Source organism: Mesoplodon mirus, assembly GCF_964341445.2.
Source record: "Mesoplodon mirus genome assembly, chromosome: 14".
In the NCBI taxonomy this organism is placed as follows: domain Eukaryota; kingdom Metazoa; phylum Chordata; class Mammalia; order Artiodactyla; family Ziphiidae; genus Mesoplodon; species Mesoplodon mirus.
The window spans coordinates 43,100,458-43,112,234 of NC_138990.1; the positions used below are offsets into that span (position 1 = coordinate 43,100,458).

Sequence of the window (11,777 nt, forward strand, 5' to 3'; positions counted from 1 at the left end):
CCCATGCACCACAATGAAGAGTAGCCTCCACTAGCCGCAACCAGAGAAAAGCCTGTGCGCAGCAACGAAGACCCAATGCAGCCAGAAACAATAAATAAATTAAATTAAATAATAAATAAATTTTTTAAAAAAAGAAAAAAGCTACAGGGGACTTGCCTGGTGGCTCAGTGGTTAAGAATTCACCTGCCAATGCAGGGAACATGGGTTCAAGCCCTGGTCCAGGAAGAACCCACATGTCGCGGAGCAACTAAGCCCGTGTGCCACAACCACTGAGCCTGTGCTCTAGAGCCTGCGAGCCACAACTACTGAGCCCACGTACCACAACTACTGAAGCCCGCGTGTGCCTAGAGCTCGTGCTCCACAACAAGAGAAGCCACCGCAATGAGAAGCCCGCACACCGCAACGAAGAGGAGCCCCTGCTCACCGCAACCAGAGAAAGCTCGTACGCAGCAACAAAGACCCAACGCAGGCAAAAATAAAAATATAAATAAATAAATAAATTTATTAAAAAGCTACAATCCCATTGTCACACCTTTAAAATTAACAGTTACTCCACATATCATCAAATATCCATCCAGTGTTCAAATGTTCCTGATTCATAGCTTTTTTCCATTTAGTTTCTTTAAATAATAACATAAATATGGTCCATATGTTGTAATTAATTGATATATCTCTTAAATATTTAAAAAGATTATTTCTACTTCTTTTTTCTCCCTGGTAATATATATATTGAAGAAAATGGATCATTTCTCCTGCAGAATTTCCCGAGTTCTGGATTTTGTTGATTGCGCCCCTGTGATGTCACCTGATCATGTTCCTCTGTGCCCTATATTTCCTGTAATCTGATGTTTAGACCTAGAGGCTTGAATGGATTCAGTTTCATTTTTAGAAAGAAGGCTTCACACGTGGTGGTTTGAGCTTTCACACTGAGGCATATATTTATGTCTGTTTCCTTTGTGTGATGTTAGCAGCCATTGATATCATTGCCTAGGTCTGTTTGCATTAGGGGTTGCAAATTGGAGATACTCTAACTCTATAAACCTTCATTTAGCTGAATTCATTTATAAAGGAAACTTCTTTTATTAACTCTTCGATTACTCTGAGTTAGCTCATACAGGAAAGGCAGGATGAATACTTGATTCTTTCCCTTACTTGCCAGTTTTCAAAATAAATTGGTACCCTACTGTTCTGGAAATGAGTTTCTGTGTTTCTGTGAATGAGTTTCTGTGTTTTAATGAGTATCAGTATGAACTTGTATTTGATGTGTTTCAATTCATGTAGCTGTTTTTCAGTCCCATCTTTCACCAATGGTAGCCTTTTCAAACTGACTTCTGAATCCTTTTTTTCGTTTTGTTTTGTTTTATTTTTGGCTGTGCCTCATGGCCTAGGGGATCCTAGTTCCCTGGCCAGGGATCGAACCCAGGCCCCCGCAGTGAAAGCATCGAGTCCTAACCTCTGGACCGCCAGGGAATTCCCAACTTCTGATTCCTTTTGACATTAATCCAAGGTGTCAATACAAGGCATAAAGTGCATATTTCTTGCCCCAGACCTGGAGACAGCCATTTCTCTAAGAAACTGATTCCTTTTGGTGGGAAATAGTATTTGGAGACCACAAACCTGGGCGGTAGGTGTGCTGTGCTCATTGTTGTCTGATTGCTTATTGCTTTTTGGCCTTTTCAGTGGACAGAGCCACTATGTATTTTCTTAAGAGAAATGATGTTCATAATGATGTTTCCGATTTGAAATATAGGATGACAGGACTTTTGCTTGGCTTCTTTGATTTTTATATTTCTATCTCTGTACTCTTACTCTGAAAAAAAATCTTGGTTTTAAGGGACAGATCATAATTACTTCTTTGCTTTATCTCCGGGTCTCTCAACTTCAACACTATTAACATTTTGGGCAATACTTTCTTGTGGGGGCTGCCTTGTGCATTGTAGGATTTTCAGCAGCATCCCTAACCTCATCTACTAGATACCAGTAGCACCCTCCACCCCAGTTGTTGTGACAGCCCAAAAATGCCTCCGGCCATTGCCACATATCTTCTTAGGGGCACTATTGCCTCCTGGTTGAGACCCACTGCTGTATCTTTATACCATACTTTTCATATAAACAATACTAATATATTATTGCTAATAATATGACTACTAGAAACTTCATTTCTCCTCTTTGGGTTCATCCCACTAGGATATATGGTAAAATTACCACGTTTTAAATTTACTTGAAATAATTCCTCTCTGTCAGTTCAGTTAATTCGTTTCAGTTTTACTTTCAGTTTTTAGGGATTGCTTTTTTAAAATTTACCTTTGTTTTATATGTGCATAAAATATTTACATGGGTCCAAAGTTGATCTAAAAATCAAGATACATTCAGAGAAATCCAGCTTCTGCCCTTACTCCCTTCACCCAGTGCACTCTCTCCCACTTTATAAGTAACCTTATTATTTATTTTTTGGTTTACTTTTTCATTTTTCCCTAATGTAAACAAATATACGTATATTCATGTTCACCTCTTTCTTAGATAAACAGTACCATATCATACATATTTTTCTCCATTTTGCTTTTTTCACTTAACAGTACATCCCACTGTGTGGATTTACCATAGTTTATTCAAGAAGTCCCTATTAATGGACAAGTTGAGGTTTTTTACAGGCTTTGCTGTTACAATCAATGCTGTAAATAATACTACAGCGAATAGTCTAGTGTATTCACCTTTTTATATTTTTGGTAAAGTATCACTGGGATGGATTTTTAGATAATGGGATTTCTAGATATACGTGTCAAAGAAAAAACAGAGCTGGACAGTAGTCAAAGCAGAAACTATTGTGATAGGGGAAAAGAGACCTCAGTGTGGACTGGACTCGATTCTGAATATAACATGGACAGGGGCTTCCCTGGTGGTGCAGTGGTTAAGAATCCGCCTGTCAGTGCAGAGGACACGGGTTCGAGCTGGGTCCGGGAAGATCCCACATACCACGGAGCAGCTAAGCCCGTGCGCCACAACTACTGAGCCTGCGTTCTAGAGCCTGCTATCCACAACTACTGAAGCCCACGTGCCACAACTACTGAAGCCTGTGCGCCTAGAGCCTGTGCTCCACAAGAAGAGAAACCACCACAATGAGAAGCCCGCGCACCGCAACGAAGAGTAGCCCCCGCTCGCCGCAACTAGAGAAAGCCCACGCACAGCAATGAAGACCCAATGCAGCCAAAAAATAAATAAATAAATAAAATAATTTTTTTAAAAGATGGACAACTGGGGATTTATAGTCAAAGAGCAAGGTATGGGTCAGTGGATGGAAAATTACTGAGAGATACCTCAAAGGTAAGGTGGGATTCTTGCTAAACTGAACTACAAGATTCTTGCTGAAGGCAGGCCAGGGTGATCAGTATCGTGGCGGGGTTGTGGGGGGAGTGCAGAGTGAGGAATTTGATCAGGTATCAAGGGTGGAGGGATTCTGGGTAAAGCTGCTTAACAGGATTCTTGCTAAAATTGGGCTCTACAGGAACAGAAATGGAAGCCCAAGGTCATGCCTCCTTGAGAAGGTGCCTCAGAGGAGCCTAACTACAGTTTGGTCAAGGAGAGATTCTTTGTCATATGCATAGGTGACTAGGTAATGCCACATCCCCTTACCCGGATATGTGCCATTTTGCATTCCCACCAAAAATGGTTGAGGCTGTTTCCCCACACTCTCAGCAACAAAATGTGTTGCAAGACTTGTAAGTTTTTGCCAGTCTGATCGGTGAGAAATGGTATCATGATATAGTTTCAATTGCATTTATTTCATTATAAGTGAGACTGACATCTTTTCACATATTTTAGGGCCATTTGCTTCTCTCTTTCTGAGACGCCTCTGTTCATGTTTGTTGCCTTTTGATTGTTGGCCTTTTTCTTCTCTGTATCAGTTCTTTATATATTAACCTTTTAGTTGTAATGCCAGTTCCCTTTGTTTATTTGTTTGTTTTTGTTTGTCATCTGTGTTTTTACTTTGTAGAAATTAAAAAAAATTTTTTTTATTCTTACATAGTTAAATGTATCAGTCTTTTCCCTTATTGCTTCTGGATTTGAGTTATAGGAAAGTTGTCTTCTCTTCCAGGTTATAAGGGAACTTTACCATGTTTTCTTTAATAATTAAAACGTTTGCCTTTTTTAAGGTTTTTTTTATTGTGGTAAAATACCTACATATATAACATAAAATTTGCCATCTTAACCAATTTTAAGTGTACAATTCAGCAGCATTAATAATATTCACAGTGGTGTGTAACCATTACCACTGTCCATTTCCAAGACTTCTTCATGGTCCCTAACAGAAACTCTGTGCCCGTTATGCAGTAATTCTGCATTCCTCTCTTCTCCCAGTCCCTTAATGTATCAAAACTTCATTCCTTTCTTTTCTTTTTTTTTTTTTTTTTGTGGTACGCGGGCCTCTCACTGTTGTGGCTTCTCCCGGACCGGGGCACGACCCCGTGTCCCCTGCATTGGCAGGCGGACTCTCAACCACTGTGCCACCAGGGAAGCCCTCATTCCTTTTTACGGCTAATTAATATTCCGTTGTACGTATATACCACATTTTGTTCAGACATTCATCTGTTGATGGACATCTGGATTATTTCCACCTCTTGGCTATTGTGAGTAATGCCTCAACCACCAAATCCTTTTCTACAGCAGCTGTACTGTTTTACATTTCCACCAGCAATATTCTGGTGTTCTAATTTCTCCACATCCCTGTCAACACTTATTATCTTTGTTTTTTTAAATAATAGCTATTCTGATGTGTATAAAGTGGTATCTCATTGGGACTAGTGATGTTGAGCATCTTTTTCATGTGCTTATTGTCTACTCATATTTCTTCTTTGGAGAAATGTCTGTTCACATCCTTTGCCCAGTTTTGAATTGGTTTGTTTTCCCTGCTGTTTTTGAGTTGTATTTTTCTTGATTCATCATTTGCTTGATAGCTGTAAACCTTTGACTACTTTCCAGAGTTCTAACTTGGTTCTAATGGTTTCTGCTTCTTCTTCAATGTTTCTGTGGGGACAGGAGCTTGGAGCTGCCTATTCTTTCATTTTGCTGACATCACCCTCAGGTTCAATTTTTAAATTTTAGATCTTGGATATATCTGGAATTTATCTTGGTAATGGTGATTCCATATGACTGTTGAATTTATTTAAAAGTCCATCTTTTCCTGATTTTTTAAGATCTAATAGTATGGACTCCTCATGGGTTTTTGTTGTATTCAATGAGCTATAATCCATTAGTATCATTATTTACTTTGATGTTCCATTTCCCAGACTTGTCCAGTGGGAACCCCTTCAGGTGGCTTCAGTGTCCTTTTGATATGTCTTCATCATTCACTGAACACCATCTTACTTTCTGGTGCAAGATATTTCGGGCTCATTTGTTCTTTCTCTGTCCAACCCTGGAATCAGTCTTTTCTCTAAGGAGCCATAATTCCTTTTCTTGGAAAATTTTAGTTAGAAGCCAAGATGTAGGCTTTTGGTATGCTTATTGCTTCTAGTCTGTCATTGCTTCCAGGACCTCTCAAAGGGCAGATGGGGGCTTCCCTGGTGGCGCAGTGGTTGAGAGTCCACGTGCCGATGCAGGGGACACGGGTTCACACCCAGGTCCGGGAAGATCCCACATGCCGTGGAGCGGCTGGGCCCATGAGCCATGGCCGCTGAGCCTGCGCGTCCGGAGCCTGTGCTCCGCAACGGAAGAGGCCACAACAGTGAGAGGCCCATGTACCCCCCCCAAAAAAAAAAAAAGGGCAGATGGCTTGGGCTCTTTTAAACATCGATTTGTTTCCTTATTTCTTGTATTATTTTTGTTGTAAGGGCAAAAGAGTATTGCAGAAAGTTTGGGAAAGAGAGAAAATAATCCACAATTTTTTACACCGCCCCCCCGAACAATAACTATTTTCACTCTGGCTTCTCTCCATTTTTTAAAAAATTGATTAATTAATTTATTTTTGGCTGCGTTGGGTCTTTGTTGCTGTGCGTGGGCTTTTTCTAGTTGCAGCGAGTGAGGACTACTCTTAGTTGTGGTGCGTGGGCTTCTCATTGAGGTGGCTCCTCTTGTTTTTTTTAAATACTTCTCTTTCCACTGTTTCTTATTAATGTACAAAATATACAAAACCAAAAGAAAAAAGAAAATACTCATCCTCAAATCCATTGTGGCTCTAACCCAAGACCCTGCACAAAACCCAACCAATCCACTGTTTTCATAGAAAACAACCGATGCTGAGACAGGTGAAGGAGAGGGCTGGGAGAGCGCAGGTCATCTTATCGAATCCACCCAGGAAGGCACCTGGTGGGGATTCAGAGGTGGCTGACAGGTCAAGGGAGCTGGAGGCCTCACACCCACAAGGTTCCAGATGGGGGCCAGGAGCGCGCTAACTCCCAGAGGCAGTGCATGTAGTGTGACTGGCATGCCCAGCACACCGGGCTTCAGTTGAAAAGCTGGTCTCACTGAAGTGTTTTAATTTCCAGAATGAGCTGCAGGCAAGGGTGGACCACCACCAGTGGCCTCACCTATGCCAGCTAAAACTTTTCACCGGATGCCGATGTGAATTTGCCATCATTGAACCTAGCATACCCATGATGCAAACCTGGGTGTTCACGGAAGATTGCAACGTCTTACTTGAGAAAGGACTCAATGTAAAGCCTGTGTCAGGGGAGGAGTGGGGATGATGTATTCCAGAACTCAAATCCAGCCTGATTGAGTCCTGTCAGTGCAGTGGGATACACAATACCCCTTTTACCATCTCCCCACCCCATGAGGAAGCATGAATTTGGCGGGGATGATTTCATAAGTGCAGCTGATCCCGTGTCAGAGTTCTGTGTGCATGTGGAGGACCCACAAGAGGAGAGTAGAGGTGTTCTCCAGGATAACCAGCTTCATTTAGGTTCTCAGGCATAAAGGGTAATACCGGAGAGGCGCTTGGCATAAAGGGCAAATCTCCTCAAAAAGTGAAGCCAACCGGGTCTCCTCTTCAGCAGTCCAGGGTACAGAATGTGTCCAGTCTCTCTCCTCCCCATACTGGAGGAAAATATGTACATCAATGCACACCAGTGATCAGAAAACCTCCAGGAACCCAGGCAGGTGGGCACTGAGGGGGCCGGCTCCTCATCAGCTGGGGAAAGGGGAAAATGGGCCTCACAGAAGCCATAAAAGGGTGGAAGGAGCAAGGCTGCAGTTCACAGGAGTGTGGGCAGGGCGGGCAGGTGGTCCCTAGGGCAGGGGGGGCCCATGGACACCCGGGTGGTAGAAGGCACAGTTGTTCTCATAGCGGCAGTTACCCTCTTCATGAAATGTCGACAAACAGGGCGATTTGACATGTCTCCTCCATGGCTGTGGCCTCCATCATGCCCTCGGTGGCCCCCTCCGCCATGCCCAGCGCCATCATGGCCACGGTGCTCATGAGGGGGTGGCCCTCGGTGGTCGTGGCCTCGGTGACCAGGGCCATCATGAGGCCAGTGGCCATGGGGCCCCCCATGTCCAGGGCCTTCATGGGGCCAATGTCCACCACCAGCACCCATTCCTCCACCAGGGCCTTCATGAGGACGATGGCCACTGCCACCACCCATGCCACCGCCACCAGGGCCTTCGTGGGGGCGATGCCCACCGCCCATGCCACTGCCAGGGCCTTCATGGGGACGATGTCCGCTGCCACTGCTCATGCCGCCACCAGGGCCTTCATGGGGACGATGCCCGCCACCTCCGACCATGCCCCCACCAGGGCCCCCTCGTCCATTTGGAGGTCCTCCTCCAGAGCGACCTCCTCTGGCCCCTCGGAATGGAGGAGGAGGTGGTCCACTCCCGCCTCGGCCACCACGGCCTCTATGGTATGGCACCGGACCTCGTCCCCCACGCATTGGGCCACCCCACATGGGGTCACCTGGGCCATCCCAGAAGGGATCACCCCCCCAGGGAGGGGGTGGGGGACCCAGGAGATGTGGACCCACTGGCCCACCAGGACCCCCAGGGCCCCCATGGGGACCTGGCATAGGTCCGCCAGGCCCAGGGGGGAAGTGCTGCATGCCCTTGGGGCCCCCAGGGCCTCCCGGTGGGAAACCATTGGCTATGGGACCAGGGCCTAAGAGTCCATGAGGCACCGGCATCTCCTTGATCTTGTCTGAATAGTCTGGTTGCTTCAGCAGTTCCTCTGAGGGATGACTGTTAGGGCTACCCATGATGAAGGTGAGGATCTCCTGCACATTGATGCCTCCTCCTCCAGGACCCTGGGGGCTCTTCCCGGCACCCATGCTTCTCATAAGATTGGCCAGAACAGGAGGCAACTTGGAACCGCCCGCCCCATCGGGTGAGCCGCCGGTTCCCCCAGGCTCCAGGGTCTCAACATATGGGGTCTCATCCATGGAACATTCCTCATCTAGGGGGATGAGTTTGGGGAGGATAGGCTCATAGGGCTCAGGATCAGGCTCGTGAGGACTTTCCTTGCTCAGGAAGAGCTCCTGAAGGATCCCCTTCTCCCGCTCAGCCTGGATGTACCGCTCCTGGCTGTTGCTTCCAGGGGTGACAAGAGGCGAGGGCAGCACCAGGGGCCGGGGGCACACCCAGGGCACCTTCTCCTCCATGTTGTCGTGGCTCAGACGCCGGGCCGTCTCAAACTCGCGTCGGTCTGACAGTATCTCTCGCTTAGCTGCCTCGCCAAAGTCCTTGATCTTATTCACATTCACTCGTTCAGTTGCATCCAGTTCAAAATAGAAATGCTCGCCCAGTTTGCCCTCCTCAGGCCAGGTCACAGCTTTCCTCTTCCTGCCTTTCCGGGTCAGCTGGCTAGGATATCCGGGACTCTCCACTGGCTTTGCATCCAGAGCTCCTGGCTCCAAAGAGGCAGTATCCATGAGCTCTGGGACTTCAACAGGGGGAACTGGGGTCCCTGGACGTTCTGTGTCCATAGCCTCAGAAGGAGGTGCTGGCTCTGGGGAAGAAGGTTTGGCTGTGCTCGGTTCTGTGCTCGTTTTCCCTTCAAATGGGCTTGGCTTGGCAGCTGAGGCTGACAGCACCTCCTTCTTCTTCTTAATTTTGATGCCTGGAACAGGGGCTGAACTGAGCGCATACAGAAAGCCCAGGCCCTCCACAGGCTGTGGCGGGATGATCTTCACTTTGATCTCTTTGGTGGCATTGGGTGTTGTGTTGAGTGGCTTGTATTTCTTCTCTGCACGGGGCACAGCAACTCCTGCGGCAGCTGTGGAACTCTGACGCTTGAGGGGGATGGGTTTAAGGTTGTACTTGTCAGAAACCACCACTGCACTGGCATTCTTCTTCACAGGCCCCAAAGACGGGGTCTCCAGCTCTAGTCCGGTAGAGCGGAACTTGGCGTGACTGGGCGCCGTGGTTCGGAGGGACTTGGGCTTCTCCCTCTTCTTCTCCGGGGCCTCCTCGGCCCGAGTCTCAGCCTTCACCTCAGTCAACGGTCGCTCACGAGGGGTGGTTCGACTCTTTCCCTCTTCTTTCCGTTTCTTCTTAGCTTTCTCAGCAGGCCGGGTACTGCTCTGGGAGCGGATCACTGCCATCCAGTCGCTGACAAGGACTGAGGCCAGTTTCCGGAGCTCTTCATTCTCACTTGACTTGCTCAGCTGCTTCACCAGTTTGGCTGTGTTGTTCTGCTTGAGATGGTCAACAGTGAGTGGTAGGTGCTGCAGGGTCAGGAGAATTTGCTGCAGGAGGGGAATGTTGTTGGTTGTCTTTGAATATGTCAGCCAATTGTTAAGAAGCTTGTAACCACCACCATCAATAAACTTGACCAATATTTCTGGTGAACGGGTCTGCAGGAGAATGTTCAAGTAAGTGCATCGGCTCACCATCTTTCGTGCTGCCTTCATCAGACTGAAGATCTTCGAAATCCCATCCACACTCTTGACTTCCCCATCTCGGTTAAGGAAGCTATCCAGGCCCTTGAGAAGCTCTTTGGGGTCTATGGGACCCGAACCCATGATCGAGGTTTTTACCCACCTCGGGCTCACGGGGGGAGGGGGTTAAAATTTTGGAGAAAAAAAATAAAACAACCAACGAGGACCCAAAACTCAATTATTTGGGGGGCCTCATTGGATCAAAAAGTCTCCTTAAAAAAAATAAAGGCCAACTCAGTATTCATTTCCCCCCCCCACCCAACTCCATGTAGGGGGGGGGGTCTTAGAAAAAAAGTTCTGAGTGGATTAAAAAAAGGAAACGCTGGATGAGTGAATTTGGGTGGGTTTGGGAAGGGAGGGTGGTTGATTATTCTTAAAGTTATGTGGTGACGGTCCTTCGGCCACAGATTTCAAGTCCCAGGCAGCGTGGGCTGGTGGGGGTGGGCAAGAGAGGTGGGAAGGGCCGGAAGACACAAGTGGTTGCGCTGGTGGCTGCTGTTTTCCCTTCCCCCCTCTCTCGGGATGCTTTCAAGGGCTTAGATGTTGCTGCGGCTTGTTTCTTTTCTCCTCGTGGCCGGCCCGTCTTTCTCCGAGAAAATTCAAACCCTTCGCTCAGCCTCTTCCCCCGGGCACCCTCTTCCGCCTCCTTCCTGGCCTCCGAACGCGTGCGCTTGACCTAGCGGCCTAGCACCTCCCTTTCCTCTGCTTCCACCACTTCCGCCGTCGAGATCATTTCTCACCAACGGTTGGTAGAATCGGACCGGTGCCTGCGCAGTGAGAGAGGATCGCGGTCAAACTCGACTTCAAAACTGCTTCAAGTACAAACTGTAAGAGTGGGATCTAAGAGTCGTAGTGGCTGGTTCAGCAAACACGCAATTGTGTGGCCGAATTCGATTGTGACGGAGTTGAAACTGGCCCCTCCCTACGGCTCCCCTTTCAGGCTTCCGTCCTGACGCAGATGCGCTGCCGCCTTGTGCACTGCGGGGTCGTCCTTGGCCGAGGTGGCTCCTCTTGTTGTGAAGGAGCTCTATTTTATTCCCGTCTTGCCCCTAGGTTCTTCTGACCATTTTTTGGTCTTTTTTTCTTTCTGTTTTATTTTTAGATTCCATATATGTGTGTTAGCATACGGTATTTGTATTTCTCTTTCTGACTGACTTCACTCTGCAGACCTACTAGAGAATGGACTTGAGGATATGGGGAGGGGGAAGGGTAAGCTGGGACAAAGTGAGAGAGTGGCATGGACATATATACACTACCAAATGTAAAATAGATAGCTAGTGGGAAGCAGCCGCATAGCAGAGGGAGATCAGCTCTGTGCTTTGTGACCACCTAGAGAGGTGGGGTAGGGAGGGTGGGAGGGAGGGAGATGCAAGAGGGAAGAGATATGGGGACATATGTATATGTGTAACTGATTCACTTTGTTATAAAGCAGAAACTAACACACCATTGTAAAGCAATTATACTCTAATAAAGATGTTTAAAAAAAGAATATTGACAATAAAAATCATCTACATTGGAAAAAAAAGAATGAGTTTATATTGATTTGATATTTTGTTACTATTGGAGATTGAGTGAAATGTTTACATTCACTTTTGTTTGTTATTAGACCAAAGCATACATTATTTTTCATCATAAATTTTTTTTTTTTTTTTTTTTTTGGCCGTGAGCACTTGCAGGATCTTCGTTTCCCAACCAGTGGTTGAACGTGGGCCCTTGGTAGTAAAAGCACAGAGTCCTAACCACTAGACTGCCAGGGAATTCCCCTCATCATGACTTTTATGAAATCTTTCTTTTGTCAGATTATCCAAATCCAAAATTTACTTTTTATTGCTTTACTTTAAGTGAAAGTGACAGCTTTGAGTTAGGTCAATTGTTCTTGAGACCCCTTTAGTGCTACTTTAGGAGTACATA

The 11,777-nt window shown here is 46.5% G+C and overlaps 1 pseudogene across 1 annotated transcript; it reads right to left on the bottom strand.

The window, feature by feature from the left end:
* Positions 1-5,278: 5,278 nt before the first annotated feature.
* LOC309815340 (serine/threonine-protein phosphatase 1 regulatory subunit 10-like) lies at positions 5,279-11,540 on the bottom strand (annotated as a pseudogene). Its single transcript has one exon. The product of its transcript is annotated as a serine/threonine-protein phosphatase 1 regulatory subunit 10-like (transcript).
* Between the last annotated feature and the right edge of the window lie 237 nt (positions 11,541-11,777).